This window comes from Schistocerca serialis, chromosome 4 (assembly GCF_023864345.2).
Source record: "Schistocerca serialis cubense isolate TAMUIC-IGC-003099 chromosome 4, iqSchSeri2.2, whole genome shotgun sequence".
Taxonomy (NCBI): Eukaryota; Metazoa; Arthropoda; class Insecta; order Orthoptera; family Acrididae; genus Schistocerca; species Schistocerca serialis.
The window spans coordinates 561,622,819-561,646,743 of NC_064641.1; the positions used below are offsets into that span (position 1 = coordinate 561,622,819).

The 23,925-nt window shown below is 43.0% G+C and overlaps 1 protein-coding gene across 1 annotated transcript in view; it reads left to right on the forward strand.

Moving 5' to 3' along the window:
* Positions 1-23,925, forward strand: part of LOC126474609 (5-hydroxytryptamine receptor-like) — a 191,516-nt gene that overhangs the window by 80,171 nt on the left and 87,420 nt on the right. The gene's annotated exons all lie outside the window — the stretch shown is intronic.

Consider the following 23,925-nt stretch of genomic DNA (forward strand, 5'->3'; position numbering starts at 1 on the left):
ATAGTGAAAGAATCACATTTATAGCGTGGTGAAAATCCGTTGCTTATCTACTTAAAAATACCACTAAATTGAACTCATGAACTTAAAATCCTCAAAAAGACTGAAGAGTCTGAAACGTTGTTTTATCGTGTGATCACTGTATGTTAATTAGCACAGTCATCGGTCGCTAATGTGTTTAGGATTAAGGTATATATAATAGTTTTCGAATTCCAAGGGAGTTACAAATTTCTTCATTTGATATAATGTGATCTGTGTTCTGAGAGGAAACAGACTAATCTACTATTTGAATACTATGGGGTGGTCCTTCTCTTCGATTGGGTGATTTCTTAATTAGTACAAGCATTCCTCCCATAAAGTCCCAATTAATCAGTAATGCTAATACTTCAATGATCGTACTGTTTGTATGACGAAAGCACTATCATAATGACTGAAATGGATAAATGTAGTGAAATGAAATAAATCGATTGATGGTATTGAAGTCAATGTTTATATAATGACGTCAGAGCAAATTGCTTAGATATCGTACATACATAATGCGCTGAATACATAGAAACAATTGAAAATCCCTGAAAGACTGGGATGCAAACCCGAATTTTCTGCTTACACCCAACAATCGCGTTAACCATTGGGATGGCAGAGAAAACTTTCAGTTCTGAGTGACTCGTGATTGTCGGCAGCATTCCGTGGATGTACAGGACCGCTGTTGTCCCATCTCTGGGGTGGTCGTCCGGCCAGACATTCATTTTTACAAATTTTAACTGGTCTTGTGGAATCTATCCTTTCCCTAGAGTCCTTTCAATTTATTTTTGTTGTCTTCACCCATTTATTTGTATCTTGTAATTCCCACTGATCCATTATCCATACACTTGTCCTCTGGTCCCACGTGGTTACTCCTTGGATCTATTTTAGTACCTTCATTTCCACTGCCATTAACTTTTGTTCTACCTTCTTCATTTCAGCTCTAATTTCTGCTGCCTATGTCATAACAGACGCAGCATTGTTTCGTATATTTTTATTTTCCCATCAGTTGTCATAAATTTGTTTTTTCATACAATACTTTGCAGGGATCCGGCTACCGGTGCTGCCTTTGTCACTTTTTTTCCGCTTTCATTTCAATTCTTTACAGCTGGTGAAAACAGTCCCTAGTTAATTGAAGCTCATTGTTTGTTTGAGACTTCTAATTTACATCTTACATGTGTTTGTGATACTGCCATACTCTTTAATGTTTCAGATAAGATTTCAAGGTTATATTGCTTAGTTGTTTTATTGAATTGATGAAGTAACCTTTGTAGCCGTCTACCTTCAGGGAAGGCGCAGTTCTGAGAGCCGTAGTGAAGGCAGTCGCCTAGGGGAAGAAGGTCCCGTCGAGCAAAAGTCTGGTCCGCTCAGTTGGAGAATTCCTGGGTGAGATTATCATCCTGTCTGATAGGAAAATGTCTAAGCCTTGGAACAGAATGGATGTTGATCCATGATTTTAGAAAAGTACTACCACAGATTTTGGCATGGGAAATGTGGAGATAGCACCACTTCGTTACATTGAGTCTGAGGCGTATCATAAGATACCCTGCCATTAGGTATATACACTCCTGGAAATTGAAATAAGAACACCGTGAATTCATTGACACATTCCTGGGGTCAGATACATCACATGATCACACTGACAGAACCACAGGCACATAGACACAGGCAACAGAGCATGCACAATGTCGGCACTAGTACAGTGTATATCCACCTTTCGCAGCAATGCAGGCTGCTATTCTCCCATGGAGACGATCGTAGAGATGCTGGATGTAGTCCTGTGGAACGGCTTGCCATGCCATTTCCACCTGGCGCCTCAGTTGGACCAGCGTTCGTGCTGGACGTGCAGACCGCGTGAGACGACGCTTCATCCAGTCCCAAACATGCTCAATGGGGGACAGATCCGGAGATCTTGCTGGCCAGGGTAGTTGACTTACACCTTCTAGAGCACGTTGGGTGGCACGGGATACATGCGGACGTGCATTGTCCTGTTGGAACAGCAAGTTCCCTTGCCGGTCTAGGAATGGTAGAACGATGGGTTCGATGACGGTTTGGATGTACCGTGCACTATTCAGTGTCCCCTCGACGATCACCAGTGGTGTACGGCCAGTGTAGGAGATCGCTCCCCACACCATGATGCCGGGTGTTGGCCCTGTGTGCCTCGGTCGTATGCAGTCCTGATTGTGGCGCTCACCTGCACGGCGCCAAACACGCATACGACCATCACTGGCACCAAGGCAGAAGCGACTCTCATCGCTGAAGACGACACGTCTCCATTCGTCCCTCCATTCACGCCTGTCGCGACACCACTGGAGGCGGGCTGCACGATGTTGGGGCGTGAGCGGAAGACGGCCTAACGGTGTGCGGGACCGTAGCCCAGCTTCATGGAGACGGTTGCGAATGGTCCTCGCCGATACCCCAGGAGCAACAGTGTACCTAATTTGCTCTGAAGTGGCGGTGCAGTCCCCTACGGCACTGCGTAGGATCCTACGGTCTTGGCGTGCATCCGTGCGTCGCTGCGGTCCGGTCCCAGGTCGACGGGCACGTGCACCTTCCGCCGACCACTGGCGACAACATCGATGTACTGTGGAGACCTCACGCCCCACGTGTTGAGCAATTCGGTGGTACGTCCACCCGGCCTCCCGTATGCCCACTATACGCCCTCGCTCAAAGTCCGTCAACTGCACATACGGTTCACGTCCACGCTGTCGCGGCATGCTACCAGTGTTAAAGACTGCGATGGAGCTCCGTATGCCACGGCAAACTGGCTGACACTGACGGCGGCGGTGCACAAATGCTGCGCAGCTAGCGCCATTCGACGGCCAACACCGCGGTTCCTGGTGTGTCCGCTGTGCCGTGCGTGTGATCATTGCTTGTACAGCCCTCTCGCAGTGTCCGGAGCAAGTATGGTGGGTCTGACACACCGGTGTCAATGTGTTCTTTTTTCCATTTCCAGGAGTGTATATGTAAAGAACTAACTTCACATTTCATTTCAGTTCGTGGGCATGTGTATTTGATTCATTTCACAGTATCCATAAGTATCATCCAAGTTTTCTGAAGATGACTGTGAGAAAACTAATAAACAGATAGAAAAGTGATAGGAGTCAGTGGATAGAGCGTCTTTCCTAATGAGCAGGAGTGTCAGCACGTGTGAAAAAAATTACCCGCTCGGTTTTGCCCCATGGAATTCGTTCGCGCCTGCATATAGGCAATTCGAACAACATATTTCCAAAGCGTACTGCTTCCACGCCTTCCAGGCAATTCGACAGTGACTTCCACGAATGTTTGCCACGCGACGAACAGAGCCCATATTCATCACGTGTAGTATGAGTTAAGAAACTTGTAGAGAGGGTTTCTCGAATGATGTGTGCCTATTTTCATTATGTCTTGTAGTTTCTGTGCAGTTATTTTCTGATCTTTATGAATATCCGTTTATATTCCTTGTGAAACGGTAATTCAGATTCCTCCATTGATTCTGGGGCCCTAGGGGTGATATTCCCACATCCCCTGTGACGGAACTTCGGGTAATAATGTTTGGAAAGCATACGTGGAACCCTGTTGTTGTGTTCTGCAGTCGAGCGACTGGTCTGGTGCAGCTCTCCGCGCTAGTCTGTCATGAGCGAGACTCTTCATCTCCGCATATCTATAGTAACCTACTACTATTAGAACCTGCTTACAGTAATCAAGTCTTGGTCTAAAATTTTTACCACCAATATATCCAGCCATTATCAAAGAAACGATTACTTAATGCTTCTGGCTTCTGTTTTTTTCCTTTTTTTTTCTTTTTTCCTCTTCATCTTAGAGTAGCACTTGCACACCACGTCATCGATTATTCATTGGATGTATTCCAATCTCCGTCTCCTCCGACAGTTTCTACCTTCTACAACACCTTCTATTACCATAGGAATGATTCCCTGATGATGTTTTAACATGTATACTATCATACTGTCTTCTCTTCTTGTCAGTGTTTTCCATATGTTCCTTTGTTCACCGACCCTGCAGGCCCATTCCTCACCAGTTCACCTAATTTTCTGCATCCTTCTACAGCACAACGCCTCAGTCGCTTCGATTCTCTTTCTCTCTTTCTCTTACGGTTTTTCCACAGTCCTTGATCCACTATCATGTAATGCTATGTTCCAAGCGTGCATTTTCAGACATTGCTTCTAGAGGTTAAGGCCGATGTTTGACACTCAGGCTACCCTTGGCCAGGAATCTAATTTTTGCCTGTGCCGTTATGCTTTTTATATCCACCTTGCTATGTTCGTCATGTGAGATTTTGCTTCAGAGGTAGCAGATTTGCTAAATGTCCATTTCGTCTTCTTCTTTGATGTTAAATTTATCAATAACCTCATTTTGGCTACTCCTCATTACTTCCGTCTTTCTTCGGTTTACTCCCGTTCCATTATCCATTCGCATTAGACTGTTCATTCCATTCAGCACGTCCTATAATTCTGAGGGTATCAATGTCACCAGTAAATCTTATCAAACATATCCTTTTACCCTGAATTTTATTCCCTCTGTTGAACGTTTCTCTTGTTTCCATCATTGCTTCTTCGTTGCACAGACTGAACAATAAAGGACTGTATCTCTGTCATGCAAGCTGGCCGCTGTGGCCGAGCGGTTCTAGGAGCTTCAGTCCGGAACCGCGCGACCGCTACGGTCGCAGGCTCGAATTCTGCCTCCGGCATGGATGAGTGTGATGTCCTTAGGTTAGTTGGGTTTAAGTCGTTCTAAGTTCTGGGGGACTGATGACCTCAGATGTTAAGTCCCATAGTGCTCAGAGACATTTGAACCATTTTGAACCTGCCATGCACCCTTCTTAATTCATGCACTTCATTCGTGGTCTTCCATTCTTGATTCTTCTACATACTGTGTATTGTCCGTCTTTTTTTAAAGCTTACTCGTATTTTTCTCAGAATTTCGAGTAACTCGCACTATTTCAAATTGTCGAACGCTTTTGTTAGGTCGCCAAAACCTATCAAAGTGTCTTGACTTTTCTTAAGTCTTGTTTCCTTTATCAGGCCCAGCACCAGAATTGTTTCCCTGCTGTTCTTGCGTTTTCGAAAGCGCTTCTGGTGATCATCTAAAAGATTCTCACTTTTTTTCTGTTATTCTGCATATTATTCTTGTCAGTAGCTTTCATGTATGAGCCGTTAAGCTGATTGTGCTACAGTTTTCTTACTTGTCTCCCCTTGTGTTGATGTCTCATTGTACATCCCTAGTCTCACACAATCTACACACCAACGTTAACTTTCCTTTTGTTGTCACTTCCCCCAATGATTTTACAAATTCCGATGGAATGTAATCCATACCTCCTGCCTTATTTAATCTCAAGTTTTCTAAAGCTCTTCTAAATGCTAACTCTAATATTGAACCTACTATGTCTTCCATTCCGACTCTAACTTCTCCTTCTATCACGTCATCAGATAATTCCTCTCCCTTGTACAGGCCTTCAGTGTAATCTTTCCACCTATCCTCTCTTAACAATGGAAATCCCTTTGTAGCTTTAATGCTGACGTCCTGGATTATAATTTTGACCAAGTTTGATTTTCTTGTATGCTGAATCACTCCTTCCGTCGTCCGTTTTGTTGTCTAATTCTTCACATTTTTCCTGCAGTCATTTAGGATTGACTTCTCTGCACTTCCTATTCATTTCATTGCTGACATATTTCTGTATTCCTGAATTTCCTTTATCATTTTTGCACTTCCTTCTTTCGTTGATTATTTGTCCTGTCATCCAAAGCTTCTCCGTAGTAACCTTCCTCGTGCCTATGCCTGTCTATCCAATTTCTGTGATTGCCCTTTTTTATTGATGTCCATCCCTTTTTAACTGAACTACCTTTAGTGAAAATAATTATTGCAGTGGTTATAGCTTCAGTGTAGTCCAAACAAATTTTATTAACTGATTGGGTCATTTATTCTATTTGAGCCATAAATTTCTTTTCTCCACAGTTATATGTAGTGCCTCTTCATTAATTACCCGCTATTCTTATCCAGTCTTCAGCATTCTTCTGTAGCAACCAACTGAAAAGCATCTACTCTCACCGCGCGACCGCTATGGTCGCAGGTTCGAATCCTGCCTCGTGCATGGATGTGTGATGTCCTTAGGTTAGTTAGGTTTAAGTAGTTCTAAGTTCTATGGGACTGATGACCTCAGATGTTAAGTCCCATAGTGCTCAGAGCCATTTGAACCTCTATCCTCTTCTTGTCTGTGCTGGCGGTGGTCCATGTTTGACTTCCGTACAAGGCTACGGTCGAAACAAATATTCCCACAAAAGAGTTCCTAACATGTAAATTTTTATATTAGATGTTAAAGTATTCTGCTTCTTCACAAACGATTTTCTTTCTACAGCCTCTCTACATTTTATAAACTCTCACTGCTACTTTATCTCAAGGAACTATCCACTCCATTCAGTTCATTTGCCATTTATGACAAACATAGAATGTCATCAGCAAACCTTAATGACTGTATTGTTTCTCCCTGAATTTTAATTCCCTTTCCAATTGCAACTGCAAATTCATAAAGTCGATCGTTCTACACATAAACAACTGCTTCATAAATGTTTTAGTAGGTCACTAAATGCATCACTCTATATACCACTCAGGATATCATCCCAAAGCTGCAAAATAGCCTGACATCGCTATCGACGGTATACTATTGAGATTTATGCAAGTCCATCTTTATACAGACGGTTGTATGACCTCGGCTGTTCAGTATAAAACGTCGAATCAAAACACCTTCAGCCGTCTAAATTTCCAGTTGTTATTTTATTTGAGCAGTCATTTGTTGACTTGGTGAGTGATGATCGAAGCGATTGCTGTGTCAATAAAAAATCTACGGATACTAGTCACTGGCCGCTGTTTTGACTAGACGAGTGGTGGGATTCTCCCTAAACGTTGGTCAGGGGGCTTGAAGATGGCTTAATGTAGCGCTGAAACTGGTTGCTAAAATAATATAACAACTGGAAATTTAGAAGTCAGAAGGTGTTTTGATTGACCATTTTATGTTGTGCGTTAGTTCACAGAGTGATGTTAGACAGCAATTTTTATTTTATTTATTGATGTTGAAGTCATCAGTCTTCTAACTGATTTGATCAGCCCGCCAAGAATTTCTTTCTGCACTAACCTCTTCATGTGAAAGTATCAACTTGCACATTGTGTCTTCAATTATTTGCTCATTGTATTCCAGTCTCTATCTTTCCCTACAGTTTTTACCCTCTACAGCTCCCATTAGTGTCACGGAGGTTATTCCGTGGTACTAAGGCCGGGAAGCAGCTGGTCACATCGATGGGAGTTCGCGCGCACACGCAACTTCAAGTGCGTCAGAGCTTCACACACACATACTGCTCTCTAATACGGGATAAAGGGTTAGGCGGCTCGCGCCGTTTGACGCTAACACGTCTCCCTGTCGGCTGTAATTTCATTACGTACCTACCGGCAACGTTCCCTAGTCGATTGAGCTGTTGCCGTATGAACCGACTAGACATATTGCCTGTCACGTCCAGTTCACACCAAAGTACAAGCGTTTTTGTTGAGTTCCTTAGGCAGCTACGGCCTGTTGCGGAAAAAACTGTTTATCGCTACTTCAAACAAACAGGGAACCGCCTTTATGGGACATTTCGGTGTGACTATTATTTCCGTGAACAACTGTATATTCAGTGAAGAACAGATTGGATGCTTAAAGGTTTCTGAAAGTACTGCAGCACTTTTAGTTACTGTAGAATTTTTCCCACTAATTAGATTTCAAGTGCTGTAGCGACTCATCACCGTTCACAGCAACGTACGGGTCGTTGTGTGTGTGTATGTGTGTGTGTGTGTGTGTGTGTGTGTGTGTGTGTGTGTGTGTGTAACGATAGAGAAAGATCGAAACAAATAAGCACTAAATGTGGCGAGGTATATGGAGTTATTTACATCTTAAGATCATAGGGTCGCCATTATGTCATTACTAACACTTTCTTGAATCCATAGCATACTCCAAGTGCACAAATAATATTAGAAGCTATTGTTTATGAATGCTAGTTTGTTGATCACACAACACTACATACACTTTGTACACGTTACAACATCCACTTGCTTTACGGGATATAAAAAAACCAGAGAGGGAGACTGATATTCGAAGATTTTGCGTTGGACAAGAGATTTTCTTTGGTCATTACTCGTGTTTTTAAAAATTGTATATTGATCTCGATATTTTTATTGTTACTGTATTAATCTATGTTGATTAGAAAGTCTATAAAACTAGGTTTCAGAATAACATTTCCTCTACATTTCTTGGTAGGTAAATAGGTTCACTCTTAGATATTGATGATGAATATACATCACATACGTATCATGTTGATGGCTAAGCTTACTGATATTTCTGAGTTCTGTGGGTGACTGGGATGGTGTGTGTGTGGCTGTGCTTAAAATAAAGGGGTAGACGAATCGAATATGCTAAGCTCATTAAAGAGGTGTTGGGTTAGAAGTGACGTGGTTATAATAATATTAACAAAATAAGAAAAAGATTCAGGATAGTTGTATGTGAATAATAAAACCTATGAGCATTAAAACTGCGATCTGGAAAGATGTAAAACTCGAAATTTTACTTTTTGTGCGTATGCAGTGTGGTAGCAAGAACACAAGGTTACACATGTCATATGTCTTAAGAGCACATATCTCATGAATTTCGGATATTTATGTAACCAGATACGAATATCGGTGCCTTCTCTTACACATTCACGAGTGGTACTGGTGTCATTCACACAATATACCTGAAGTTGACGTGGTTGTAAAGTCGAAATTGCTTACCTTCCTAGGAAGAAACCTCCATAACTCCCAAGATCTAACAGTGAACTATACCAAGCACGATCTGTGAAAGAGTTCACATATCCTGTATCAGTTTTTACTGAAGTAACAACAACCGAAGGAAAGATTAAGATAAGACGGCAGCCTGCAAAACCATTACTCTCTAAATCCAGTATTAAAATCTACAAACAAATCTCAAAAAAATTAAGGCTACCTAATACATTAATAATGCCAGTGGTACTGTATAGTTGTCGAACTTGGAGCACTCGAAAGCAAGACCTCAACCGACAGCTTACATTTGATAGGTTCTTAGGAATACGTATCAGTCTGTGATCCAACAAATTCAAATGAAGAAGGCGCCACAGTACAGAAATAGAAGAGTTAAACAAGGGATATAACGTCATCAGAGTCATGAAAAGACAGAGGCTTCAATATTCCGGACATGTAATAAGAATGGCAAAAACGAGATGGCTCAAAACAGCAATGGACTGGATCTCGTCAGACAGCACACCAGTGGGAATACCTAGGAAGGGATGGATGGATGGAGTAAGACAAGCCTTGATGTCACTATGGGTCTTAGACAACTGAAGACAGACAACGGAAGACGGAAGCTGACGAAGAGTCCAAACTGCGACGTCGCGCGGTCCTATGGCCGTTTCTGCGTAAAGTATTTAAGGTGATTTGGTATGCGAACGTTAATGTACATAGCTGTCACCTCTGAGGGAAACATTGACTAACTTGGCTGGGCATCCAGTCGAACTCATCCTGCTTGACATTCCAAGCTGCTTCAACTCTATGCCACACTCATCAATCGCATAGTTTGGTGAGTGGTGTTATGCCAGTCATTAGTCCCATGTCAACCCTTGACGAGGTGTTTCCAGTGGGTGAGAGATCTGTAGAACGAGGTGGACTGCGTGGATAACACTCGATCTTGCATTATCTTGTTGAAAGACAACTTCACGGACACTTTAACACAGCAGAAATGTAACGCCTGATGTCTGAATTACCGGTTATGCGAACCCTTGTTGATCCGTGTTTTGTACCCAATGGTGCCCTTACTATCATGCCAGGTGTTTGGCCCCGGTTGACGATGACGCATCAAATCTGGCAAAGCTGGCTCTCCTCGGAGCCTACACACGTGCATACGTCCATTGTATGCTGTCCGCAGAAATGGGACTCTGAAAGGACAATGTTGTGTCACTCCTAGTCCAGTTTTGTCGCTGGGCGCACCCTTGACGGCGTGCCTCTACTTGTTGCGCCGCCAAAGGAATCTGCAACAGTGTTCGACGCACTGACACTCCGTGCTGTTCCAGATGTCATCGCGTTGTCAGTGTGAATAGCTGACCTGGTGCGAACAAGCTCATATCGTGACTATGAAACAAGTCTGTATGATCCTGGCTCAGCTGAATAAACATTGAAGCTCAGCTGTTACTTATTTAACTATACTCTCCCTGCAGGGGAGACAGGTGAACTTGTTTGTATGATGACTGCGTAGGAAATACAGTCTCTGACGCGGATCGCTACGTTTTCTAACAGATTTCACAGGGACTCCACCTGAACGAATCCTAACACTATACTGTACGAGTACTTCAACGAAATCGTAGATGAGGGTTGGTTATTAAATAGGTCACAATTCAGGAAGGTAATTAAATCTTCATAGACACTGAGAAATACTTAATTAATTCTGAAGGATTATCAGTTTCAAAAATGCTTTAAAAACTAATCACACATGTGATCTAATTCGGCCTCAAAGAGGCTTGATAGGAATTGGATAATTGCGGGTGAGTTATTAACATCAAGAATACCTTCATCTATGCGTTTATCCTCGGATTAAGATTTTCCAAAAATCTCACGAATTAGCATATTATTAAGAATTTCAATCTTCCGTGTAGCGTTGCCACTGAGCACTACATAAACAACTAGAATAACACACGGTATAATGCATGTCTGAAGCAGTTATTTGAGAACTGGTCGAACTGTGGAATACATGGATCACATACGCACACATTCAGACTAACCATTCGTCACACAGAAGGAAGTTATCCACCAATTCAAGAGAGAAACAAAATGTAAAGTGGATCAGAAAGAAACTAGGCTCGACGGTTATTTGGATAAAATAAATTACACCGAAATTTGTAGTAAAAGTATGCGGAATTGCAATTAAGAAACAATGAACAGAAACTACATGCTGAGAACAGTTCTTCCCGAGTTGCGAGCCATCGCAAATCACTAGTAGTGACGAGGCTACCCACTATGAAGAAACACGGACTAACCACAAAATCACGACAATGGAAGAACACAAGTCAAGCTATAAGGCACAAGAATTTATTTAAAAGCGAATACTAGTTGATTAGTGAATGCAGAAGGGCGTGAGCACAGTCTCACGAACAAACAAATGGTAACGGTCATGCAAACCACGCATGATCTCACTCAAATCTCCACAAAACACAGTGCGATTTAAATATGGCAACTAGGTTGTTAAGTACATACGCAGTGCTCATAACCCGTTACACGACTGATTCAGAAAATTAATCACTCTCATACATTCACGTGGCCCCATGCCCCCGTATCACCATGTTATAGTCCAAAAGCACAACAGTATCTGCAAGGTATTCCAAGCTAGTCTAGAATATCTGAAACCTAACAAGAGAGGAACTAGAGACTTGGTATCCTAAACTTACACATATACAAAATTATTAACAGTAAGGACTAAAACTAGATGTTACCTCTCTCAGAAATCCCAGGGTAGTTAAGCTGTTCACTGCCCCACCAGTGTCCTGCTGCAGCCCAGAAAGAGACGTAGACAATATGCACGCTGTACCTGTGCCAACTTTAACAAAGCGACGGACCATCGATCGCCGGTCTCTCTCTGATGACACGGAACAATTCCCATTAGCTTTACACAAAGGTTGGCTAAGCTGACCCTACATTCAAAGAAACATAGCCCAAGGCTGAAGACACATTTAGATACTCGAACATACGGCAACTACAGATGGTTCAAATGGCTCTGAGCACTAGGGGACTTAACATCTGAGGTCATCAGTTCCCTAAAACTTAGTACTACTTAAACCTAACTAACCTAAGGGCATCGCACACATCCATGGCCGAGGCAGGATTCGAACCTGCGACCGTAGCAGTCGCGCGGTTACGCACTGAAACGCCTAGAACCGCTCGGTCACCGCGGCCGGCACGCAACTACTCTTCCAAGCAGACAACAAGGGGATGGTACGTGGGAAAATATACGGCGATGACACAAATACATGGTGATCGCTTTATCGTATCGGTTAAAGACTTAAATTTGAAATATTATTAAGACGTGGTAATATGGTGTTGATATATTACCGTGGCTCCCATACACTGCACCTAGCTGATCATCATCCACTCAGTTTGAAATCATAGGATCACCAGAACATAAGCGATGCTGTTAAGTAATTTGAAAGTGGGAATCGACCCCGAAAGTTAATTAAGCAGCTTGTGCAGAGGCGCTTCAACATTAGTAGAGCGGCTGAAATACTGCGTAGAATACGACTATGGCTGTCCTATACCCATCGTTCCAATGACAGGAAAGTTAAAAATTCTGAAAAGGGAAATGCTAAGGCTCAATCTATATATAGTGGGAATCAGTTAAGTTAAATAGAGGGAAGACAAGAATTTCTGTGTAGTGTAGTGTAATATCTACAGCGAAAAATGGTGTAAAAGAAGTAGGATGCGTTATGAATAGGAAGGTGGGAACAGTTCCATGATAGGGTTGTTCCCCTAAGAATCGACATCAAAAAAATGGTTCAAATGGCTCTGAGCACTATGGGACTCAACTGCTGTGGTCATTAGTCCCCTAGAACTTAGAACTACTTAAACCTAACTAACCTAAGGACATCACACACATCCATGCCCGAGGCAGGATTCGAACCTGCGAGCGTAGCAGTCGCACGTTTCCGGACTGCGCGCCTAGAACCGCGAGACCACCGCGGACGGCGAATCGACATCAAACCAAAATTGACAACAATAGCCGAGCTATACATGTCGACACTGTAAGCAGAAGATGAAGAGAGAGAAAGTATGTGAGGATACTGAATGGGTAATTCAGTTCGTAAAGAGGGATGAAAACCTAATAGTCATGGAGGATTGGAATGTGGTTGTATGGCACGGTTCGAGCGGTTATAGGCGCTTCAGTCCGGAACCGTGCGACTGCTACGGTCGCAGGTTCGAATCCTGGCTCGCGCATGGACGTGTGTCATGTCCTTAGGTTAGTTAGGTTTAAGTAGTTCTAAGTTCTAGGTGACTGATGACCTCAGACGTTAAGTCCCTTAGTGCTGAGAGCCATTTGAACCCATTTTATGGGACGGAGATTGTCGGATGGAGACTGTGGGCTTGGAAATGGGAATTAGAGAGGAGCAAGACTCACTGAGTTCTGCAATGAAATTCGGCTAGTAATAGAGAATACTCTGTTCAAGAGAAGGAGGTATACTCGGAAAAAGCCGGGTATATTTGGATAGAGGGGGTACTGGAAGCGTCCAGTCAGATTACATTATGGCCAAGCAGATATTGCGAAATCAGATACTGGATTGTAAGGCGAGCCTAGGAGCAGCTATAGACTCAGATCACAATTTAGTAATGATGAAGAATAGGTTAAATCTTAAAACACTAGTCAGGAAGACTCAATGAGCAAAGAACTGGGATACGGAAGTACTAACGAATGAAGAGAAACTCTTGAAGCTTTCTGAGGCTATAGATACTGCAATAATTAATAGCTCAGTAGGCAGTTCAGTTGAAGAGAAATGGACTTCTCTAAAAAGGGAAATCACAGAAGTTGGAAAGAAAAACAAGTTACAAGGAAGGTAAATGCGAATAAATTATGTGTTACAGAACAATACTTCATTTGATTTACGAAAGAAAGGAGAATACAGATGTTCAGGGAAATTTTGGAATAAACAATTACAAGTCACTTAGGAACGAAATAAATAGGAAGTGCAGGGAAGCTAAGGCGAAATGGTTGCATGAAAAAGTGATGAAATAGAAAAAAGAAATGATTGTTGGGATGACATACACAAAAGTCAGAAAAACCTTTGATGAAATAAAAAGCAAGGGCGATAACATTAAAAGTGCAATGGGAATTCCACTATTAAATGAAGAGGAGTGAGCGGATAAGTGGGAAGAGTACGCTGAAGGCCTCTATGAGAGGGAAGACTTGTTGTTGACTCTATAGAAGAAGAAATAGAAATCGCGAGGGAAGAGTTAGGGAATTTAGTATTACAATCAGAATTTAAAAGAGCTTCGGACGACTTACGATCAAATAAAGCAGAAAGGATAGATAACAATCCATCGAAATTTCTAAAAACGTTCGGGAAAGTAGCAACAAAGTGACTGTTCACGTTGGTGCGTAGAATGGATGATACTGGAGATATACCATCAGACTTTCGGGGAAACACTATCCACACAATACCGAAGACTGCAAGAGCCGACAAGTGCAAGAGTTATCAGCCCATGCATCCAAACTGCTGACAAGAATAACGTACAGAAGAATGGAAAAAAACTGCGAATGTGTAAGATGATGATCAGTTTGGCTTTAGGAAAGGTAAAGGCACTAGAAAGGCAGTTCTGAGTTTGCAAGCAAAGCTAAAGAAAAATCAAGACACGTTCACAGGATTGTCGACCTGGAAAAAGCGTTCGACTGTGTCAAATATAATACGTTCTAAACTCTTAGAAAAATAGGGGTAAGCTACAGGGAAAGACGGTTAATAGACAATATGTACAAAAACTAAGAGGGAACAATAAGAATGGAAGACCAAGTACGAAGTGCCGGATTAAAAAAGGGTGCAAAATGGAATGTATTCTTTCGCCCCTACTGTTCAATCTACACATCGAAAAAGCAATCACAGAAATAAAAGTAAAGTTCAAGAGTGGATTGAAAGTGAAGCTGAAAGGATATCTTTGATAAGATTCGCTGATAACATTGCTATCTTAGTGAAAGTGCAGAAGCATTACAGGATCTGTTGAATGGAATGAATAGTCTAATGAATAGAGAGTATGGCTGGAGAGGAAATCGAGCAAATAAGAAAACAATGAGACGTAGCAGAAATGAGACGAGCGAGAAACTTGGCATCAGGATTGATGGTCATGAAGTAGATGAAGTTACGGAACTCTGCTACCTGGGTGGCAAAATAACTCATGACAGACGGAGCGAGGATATCAAAAGCGGACTAACACTGGAAAAAACGGTGTTCTTCTCAAGAGAATTTTACTAATATGAAATATAAGCCTTAGTTTGCGGAAGAAATTTCTGAGGCTGTACGTTTGGAGCACAGCATTGTATGGTAATGAAACATGGACTGTGGAAAACAGAAGCTGAAGAGAATCGAGGCATTTGAGATTTGGTGCTGAAACGTCGTGTGGCGAGGGCCTCTCGGCGGGTAGACCGTTCGCCTCGTGCAGGTCTTTCGAGTTGATGCCACTTCGGCGACCTGCGCGTCGATGGGGATGAAATGATGATGATTAGAACAACACAACACCCAGTCCCTGAGCGGAGAAAATCTCCGACCCAGCCGGGAATCGAACCCGGGACCTCAGGATTGACATTCCGTCACGCTGACCACTCAGCTACCGGGGCCGGACAGATGTGGTGCTACAGAAGAACGTTGAAAATTAGGTGCACTGTCAAGGTAAGGGATGAGGAGATTCTGCGCAGAATGATAGACGAAAGGAATATATGGAAATGAAATGATCGTATGGCATTGTTGGCCGGGAGGCCCCATGCGGTGGAGATCGGCCGCCGTATTGCAAGTTCTTTTTAGTTGACGCCACTTCGGCGACTTTGCGCTTCAATGATTATGAAATGATGATGAAGAACACACAACACCCAGTCATCACGAGGCAAAGAAAATCCCTGACCCCGCCGGAAATCGAACCAGAGACCCCGTGCGCGGGAAGCGAGAACGCTACCACAACACCACGAGCTGCGGACGGAATGTATGGAAAACATTGAAAAGAAGAAGGGACAGAATGATAGGACGTCTGTTAAGACATCAGGGATTAAATTTTCATGCTACTAGAGGGAGCTGTAAAGGGTAAAAACTGTAGGGGAAGACAAAGATTGGAATACATTCGCAGATAATTGACATAGGTTGCAATTGCTACTCTGAGACGAAGAAGTCAGAACAAGAGAGCAATTTGTGGCAGGCCGCATCAAACTCGTCAGAAGACTGATGACACAAAGAAAATAAATAAAGAATAAAAAATGTAAAAAATCATTTTTTTAAATTAAAGACTGTAATATTGAACTTCAATGCTGCGTTAGTTATATAATCACTCACATTTACTTTGTTTAGACTTAAAAGCCACAAAATTTTCTCCCATGGTGTTGAGCTCAAATTCTACATGTCGGCCTGATGCGACACTCGTTTGTGTAAAGTGTACACATTGTCATTGGCTGTGAAACACCCCAATGCCTTGAGATGTCTTCATAGCCAGATTTCTGAGGGATAAGCATCACGTGCACGGGCACATCATGTGACTGGACCTCCTGCGTTGCTCTTGAAATGGTTGTTTTAGGTACCGGCATAGGAGGCGTGCTAAATGGAACAGTGTTCTGTCGTACATAAATTACATCCTTTGTCTTTCTGCAAGAATAACAACGCTTTATAATAGCGTTCGCACTTTGCCGCACATAAATTGGTGATAAACAGCACGTGTTAATTTGTCTGTTAAAATTTATCATCTCATAAAGCTGTCATACCACAATTCCTATCCACAACGTTGATAATACAGCGAACACCATGCCTCGCTTGCATAACCTTTCGACGATTTTCCTGTGCCAACGCGGGATTAATATGGTAATTTCTTATTCTGCATTAATCCCGCCTCATCTGTAAATGAAATGCTATTTGTGAACCGTGAAAATACAAAACACCATCTTAGAATGACCTGCCAGAACTGTTAACCAGAGTAATGACCGGAGAGCTGGCACACGATAGAAATGATAACGCATGAGCATGGTTTACGCCTCCAGTGATACCAGTTCGTCATACGCTTTTTTGAAGGTGGTCTTCTACTCAATGCAACATTGGTACCTCCGCATCCTATGTGCAAACTGTGTGAAGTTTACCGGCGGCGCTTGTCCTTGTTGTGAATGTTCCCGTGCCTGCAAGTCGCTGGAACAATCTGCTCAACCTTTTTGCAGATGAAATGCGGCCTCGAGTGTATCATTCTGCAGTAGTGCACACATCTGTGGATTAATACAGTTGACCAAACCGTAGCAAACCACCACGCCTACCATCTCTTCGAGGAATACTAAGACACTTCGTACGTTGCGTACACTTCACGGAATTACTACTCTTGTTTTGACGGCAGCAGAGCCTCAAAAAGTTACGTGCGGAGAGATTTGTCATTGCCGTTGGCAGAGGAGCAAATACAGAGGCAGACACTAGCGATAAGAGATGAGCAACGAACGCTGACACGAAGACTAACTACACCACTGACTGCTGGCCCGTATTACATATCTTTATGGCATTTTTCTTTCTGTTTTTGACCACGAATATCTACGTAACAATATGAGGTATTCTTCCTAGTCAACCTGTACATTTAAATGTGTAGAGTAATATTTCAGTGACACTCTAAATCAGCTACTATTGCAGAGGGCCCAGTATATCTGGTATGTTCTGAATGCTTGATTTAAGTGTGTTCTTCAGATATAGACGAAAATATTCATGACCTCGTGACAGATGGCCGTCACGTTCACGTTCGTGAGTTTAATAAAAAGAAAGTACTTATTCATTTATTTATTCTCGTATCTTTGGGGCAATAAAACCCCGTTTTTATCTAGTTAAGCATATTTTATCAACCTACTCATGTGTTACAGTAGGTAAAAGAAATGAAATGATCGTGTGGCATTAATGGCCGGGAGGCCCCATTCGTCGAAGTTCGGCCACCGGATTGCAAGTTTTATTTCGGGTGACCCCCAATGGGCGACCGGCGAGTAGGTGATGATGAGATGATGACGATGAAGACAACACAACACCTAGTCTGTGGGCGGAGAAAATCTCCAATCGGGCTGGGAATCGAACCCAGGCCCGCTGCATGGTAGGCAATCACGTTGCCACCTTTTTCTTAAATCTCATTTTGTTCGTTATTGTTTTCTGCATTTTTTCGGGGCGGACGTTCCATCACATCCGGTCAAGTTCACCGTTGATCCGTTCACTCAGTTTTTTATTACACAGAGGGCAGCTAACCCTTTGACCGAACGCGCTGAGCTACCGTGTCGGCATTCAACTAAGGAGGCGGACGTTACAGCAGGTGTCATATTTAGTATGCAATATAGAGCCTATAAGAAGTAGTATGAAAACTTTCTGTCTAGATCGCAAACCATTTTCATTATAATATGACTGGATTCAGTACCTGATGGTAAATCACAAATAGCACGTCATAAGCAAGAGACTCAACTTCGTGAAGAGTACAATAACAGACATAATTTATGGAATGGTAGTTTCATACAGTTCTTGTGGTACCAATGGACTTAGAAGAGTGGAAAGAGGGACAGATGCTGGAATTCAGGTAAGGTAAAAACTAAAAGTGATGCAATGATAAAATAAACAAAACAATATAAAGTGATAGGCTTAGAAATGAAATTCGAAGAGAAAAGAGAGCGTTTGGTTAACTGACAGGTATAAGTGGCTACGCCCGTTAATTTGGAGAACTTAGAACGGGATTAAGAAATAACGAAAGTAAGTGTTTCAGTATCTTCTTATATTAGGGCACTGAAATATGCAGGGTAGCTTGTTCCATAGGTGGGCAACGATGATGAAGAGGAGTTTGATATTGTGTGCGTCCAGCTAGGGTACTAGATAAATGACAGGCAAATAATGAATGACGAGTATTTTGAAGACGCATTTTATATTATGTGGGTGCAACTAGGATACTAAACAAATGAGATATAAAAGGAATAACGAAAAAACAGCTTTCTTGGTGAGACGCATGAAGATTTTAAAAATACGTACGGTATCCACTTAACGTACTTGTAACGCAGGTTGCAAAGTGAGATAATGTGTCCAAGGTAATCAGAGAAAACTATTATCTTACAGCAGGAAAATTCAGCTGCTCATGGGTGACGGCCAAATACTCCCACTGTGGTTTTAAGACGTTCGTCAACTATCGAGTTACCCACATTAGGACCTTTATCATTACTGTAGCTTCCTGACCTCCACACACGGTTAAATGAAAATATATTTTTGTAGGATAATCAACGTATGATAGTGAAGCATGGACTGGGGGAAAACCGGCAAAGCATAAAACCGAAGCGTTCGACATGTGACGATACAGAGGGCCGTTAAAAATTAGGTGGAATGGTAAAATGAGGAATGTGGGTGAGGCGAGGACATTGATCGGAGACAGCATGATAGGACGTATGTTAAGACATCAAGAAGTAACGTCCATGTACTTGTGGGAGCTGTGGAGGAAACAGAGATTGGAGTATTTTCAATAAATAATCGAGAACGTTTGTTGAAGTGCTGTTGAGGCATTGAGGTACAGGCTGGCACACGAGAGGAATCAGTGGCGGGCCACATCAAACCAATCAGAAGAGCCATGACGTCCACTCCCACACCTTTTAAAGAAGTATGGAGAAGTGGCAAACGAGTACCACACAGAGCTGAGAGTAAAAACTTTATATCTGCTGCTACTAAATACGAGGGCGGTTCAGAAAGTAACCTCCGATTGGTCACAGTGCGGGTTGTGGGTGGAGTAGCGACGCCATCTGTGCGTTCACGCACTCAACAGGTCAGTCGGCATCAAGCCGTGGTCGAGTGAACGTCGTACCTGCGCTAGTTTAGTTTTTGTGGCAGTTTGAAATGTGTGCTGCAATAGAAAACCCCGCCAAATGTGAAGTGCGTACTGTCATAAGGTTTTTTACAGCCAAAGGATATTCTGCAGCAGCTATTCATCGTGAGCTTTGTGCCGTGTACGGACCAAGAGTTATGAGTGAAGGAGTTGTCCGTGAATGGGTACGTTTATTTAAAAGTGGACGAGAAAACGTTCATGATGAAGAGAGGAGTGGTAGACCATCATTGGTGACTGACGAACTCGTTCAGACAGTTGATGCAAAAGTTCGTGAAAATCGACGTTTCTCAATGTCGGAGTTGTCTACTGGTTTTCCACAGATTTCTAAGACTCTCTTGTACGAGATAGTGACAGCAAGATTGGGTTACCATAAGTTCTGTGCACGATGGGTGCCCAAAATTCTTACCGACCACCACAAAACTCAAAGAATGGCCTCTGCATTAGACTTTCTGTCACGTTATGAGGACGAAGGAGAACCATTGTTAAACAGAATCGTGACCGGTGACGAAACCTGGATTAAGTACGTGAACCCTGAGACAAAAGAACAATCAAAGATGTGGGCACATTCAAATTCGCCTACCAAACCAAGAAAAGCCTCGCAAGATTTTTCTGCCAGAAAACTGATGGCAACGGTGTTTTGGGATGCCAAAGGGGTGTTGTTGGTTGAATTCATGGAACGTGGTACGACCTTTAATCAAGACGTGTACTGTGAAACAATAAAAAAGTTACGACGGGCTATACAGAACAAACGCCGTGGTATGCTGACTTCCGGTATCGTTTTTTTGCACGATAACGCCCGTCCTCACTCTGCTCGCAGAACAACGGCCCTTCTTGAGTCCTTCAAGTGGGACGTTATCAACCATCCACCTTACAGCCCAGACCTGGCGCCAAGTGATTTCACCTCTTCATGCATTTGAAGAAATGGCTCGGGTCACAGCGGTTTGATGACGACGAAGAGCTCAAAGATGCGGTCACAGGCTGGCTCCAGGCACAAGCGGGTGATTTTTATGCAGAAGGAATTTCAAAGCTTGTGAAGAGATACGATAAGTGCCTCAATCGCTATGGAGACTATGTAGAAAAATAGTGCAAAGATGTAGTTGTAAGATGTGTATATTAAAATATTTTTATTTAACTTGGTGTATTTTTTTAAATCAACCGGAGGTTACTTTCTGAACGGCCCTCGTATGTTGAAAGAAATATTTATGATGCAAAACAAATTTCTTTTGTCATTAAAAAAATTCAAGTATGTTATCAGACAAAAATTTTAATGCAGTATTTCCTACCACTTGAGCCGAATGCCCCGTTGTTTCCATCAGAATACCTACATCGGATTTCCAGTGCAGTCCTCGCTCAATTCGAAATTGACCGTCTCTAATGACGTCGACAGATTGTTAAACCGTAATATTTCTTCCTTTCCCCCGTCATCTGAGTGCATCCATATTTTGTGTAACTAAGGAAACAACAGCTCAAAAACACTTTAATCACGAAATCTAGTTCGAATAATCGCTTACAAATTTAAGCTCCGTTAGACACACAGAATGCCATCGACAGTTCTTTAAGTGGCACCTAGATTCGACACGGGTGTGACAAATACTAACTACTATACAAGTTGCCACTCACTACGTGTAACTTTTGTTTAAGGTTTGCTAATCGTTAATAATCGCACCATCTGTCGACTTCAAGTAATATGACTTTTTACAAGCGCAAACAGCGTTAACGAGTCAATTCGAAAAGATTGGCGTGATACTACTAAATTCATTCGATCTACTAACGGCTTATGGTCCGGCCCATCAACAGCTCTGGATGTGAGAGACATTGCCTGTCAAGAAAACTGAAGCACCCGGAGGGGGAGAAGAAAACAAAATAAATCTTCATGGTTCTAGAGTGTATCTGTTGTTACTGTAGTGATTACAAAATGAAGTCAGGTTTAGAAACAACTTGGCAGTATGAAGCTGAACCCTCTCTGGCCTGGACGCCTGCACTGATTCGATTGGGAATGGTGTCGTGAAGAATTTGTAACCTCTCCTGAGGCGAGCTGCCTCACAATTGTTATAACTGTTCCTTAACATCCTGGATAAGGCGCTGGCATAGAGTTCGTTATCCTTGTTGGTCACACACATGTAATATTGCGGGTCAGGTCTGGGGATCTTGCTGGCCACAGAAGAACCCCAACATCGCTCAGACATTTCATAGAATATCACGCAGACACTTCATAGACATATTTGCCACGTGTGAACGAGCATTGTCCTGTTGAAAAATGCACAAGGATCATTTCGTATAACATGTAACACAGGAGGACGCAGGATATCTGTGTGTTGCACCGTCAGAGTTCCTTCAAGCGCTATCAGCCGTGACCTGAAGTCATTTCCGATGGCTCCTCTCACCATGACACGGGGATAACACTGTGTGCCTCTCCAACACATCAGAAGAAAGGGACTTGTGCTCATACTCGCTGAAGATGGTTTTCTGGGATGATAGAGACCCGGGATTCGTCGCTAAACACAATGCGACGCCATTCAACAGCAGTCCAAGCTTCCCAGTCACGACGGCACTACTCCAAACGCATCCGTTTGTGTGTTTTGGTGTTTACGCCAGTCTACGCGTGGGATGGTAAATCCCTAGTTCGGTTGCTGGTAGTCTCAGACCAATAGAGAAGGATGAAACATAATGTTGTAAGTGATTCATTAATCGTTCTCCAATGGTAGGTGCTGATATGAAAGGGTTATTGTTTTATTCCGTTCTTGCTGATGCATACAGTAGTAAATGATGATCCCCAGGTTGAAGTAAAGAACACTTTATTCAAGGCACAAATTCACAAATAATTTATTTCTGATAACATCTGAAAGATCGTTAACGTGAGGCCGTGTGAAATCGGTGCGGTTTAGAGCGGAGCGTCCAGGCTAGTTTCGGTGTGAGTTCCGATTGATGAGGTACAAGGTGTAGCCGGCTCCTGGCCAGAACTGAGACAAAAATTGAATCCCCCTGCTGTACGCTGGTACGGGCGAGCATTTCCTGGACTTGGAGCAGGTATATGCCATTCTTGCATATGGCACGAAGTCGGTAGTCTGAGTGATTTTGTCGGGTGAAGCGTCCGGAGGTTACATAATGATGGACGTCCTCTTCGTGCCGCGGCGAAGAAGCAGCCTCACAACAAACCTGGTCCCCGCACCCAGTCGTGCAAGAGGCGCACAATTCTGCTGAATCGATTAATAACGAAGAATGTGTGGAACTGTGGCACCAACCTGGATGGTCGTGACCTTCTGCTGGAAGGTGCATTTCGCCTTAAGTATCCCGAAAGCGGAAGTAAATCGACAATCATGTACCGTGCAGTCGGTGCTTGTTTCCTTGATATCAGCGCCGCCAGTTTCCTGATGTGCAGGCTGCTCGAAAGAATGGTCGATGTCGCCTGGTGGAGCATGTAACGAACGGTGTGTCAACAGGCTACTTGAACACAGTATCGTATCTAGCATATTAGTCGACCACAGTATTATTGCATCTGGGAGTGAGGGAGCTTCGGTCGGCCTATCGTGAGTTTTTATCGTGACATTTCGTTAGGATACGCTGAAACACTTGATAGTATATGCACAACTGTGTCGATGTCATTCACAGTGCCATAAAAATGGTTCAAATGGCTCTGAGCACTACGGGACTTAACATCTGAGGTCATCAGTCCTCTAGACTTAGAACTACTTAAACCTAACTCACCTAAGTACATCACACACATCAGTGCCCGAGGCAGGATTCGAACCGGCGACCGTAGCGGTCGCGTGGTTTCAGACTGAAGCGCCTAGAGCCGCCCGGTCACAACGGCCGGCACATTGCGATACTTTTCCTTAGTCACCACGGTACTTGTTTACTGTAGCGTCACGCGTGTTTCCAGTAACAAAAAAAAAAAAAAAGATCAAATGTGTGTGAAATCTTATGGGACTTAACTGCTAAGGTTATCAGTCCCTAAGCTTACACACTACTTAACCTAAATTATCCTAAGGACAAACACACGTACCCATGCCCGAGGGAGGACTCGAACCTCCGCCGGGACCAGCCGCACAGTCCATGACTGCAGCGCCTTAGAACGCTCGGCTAGTCCCGCGCGGCTTTCCAGTAACAGCCAAGAGACGCTAAGTGCAACAGTATCGTAGTTGCACTATCTGTATATAGTCTGCTGAAAAACCACGCCTGCGGGCTTAGCGTAAGCTAACTACAAGGTGAAGAAGACGTGCTGGACCTGTAATGTAGTCGGCCTACGGCCGATATGCAACAGTTATGATGTGCTTGGTGGACAATACTGGAACCGTGACA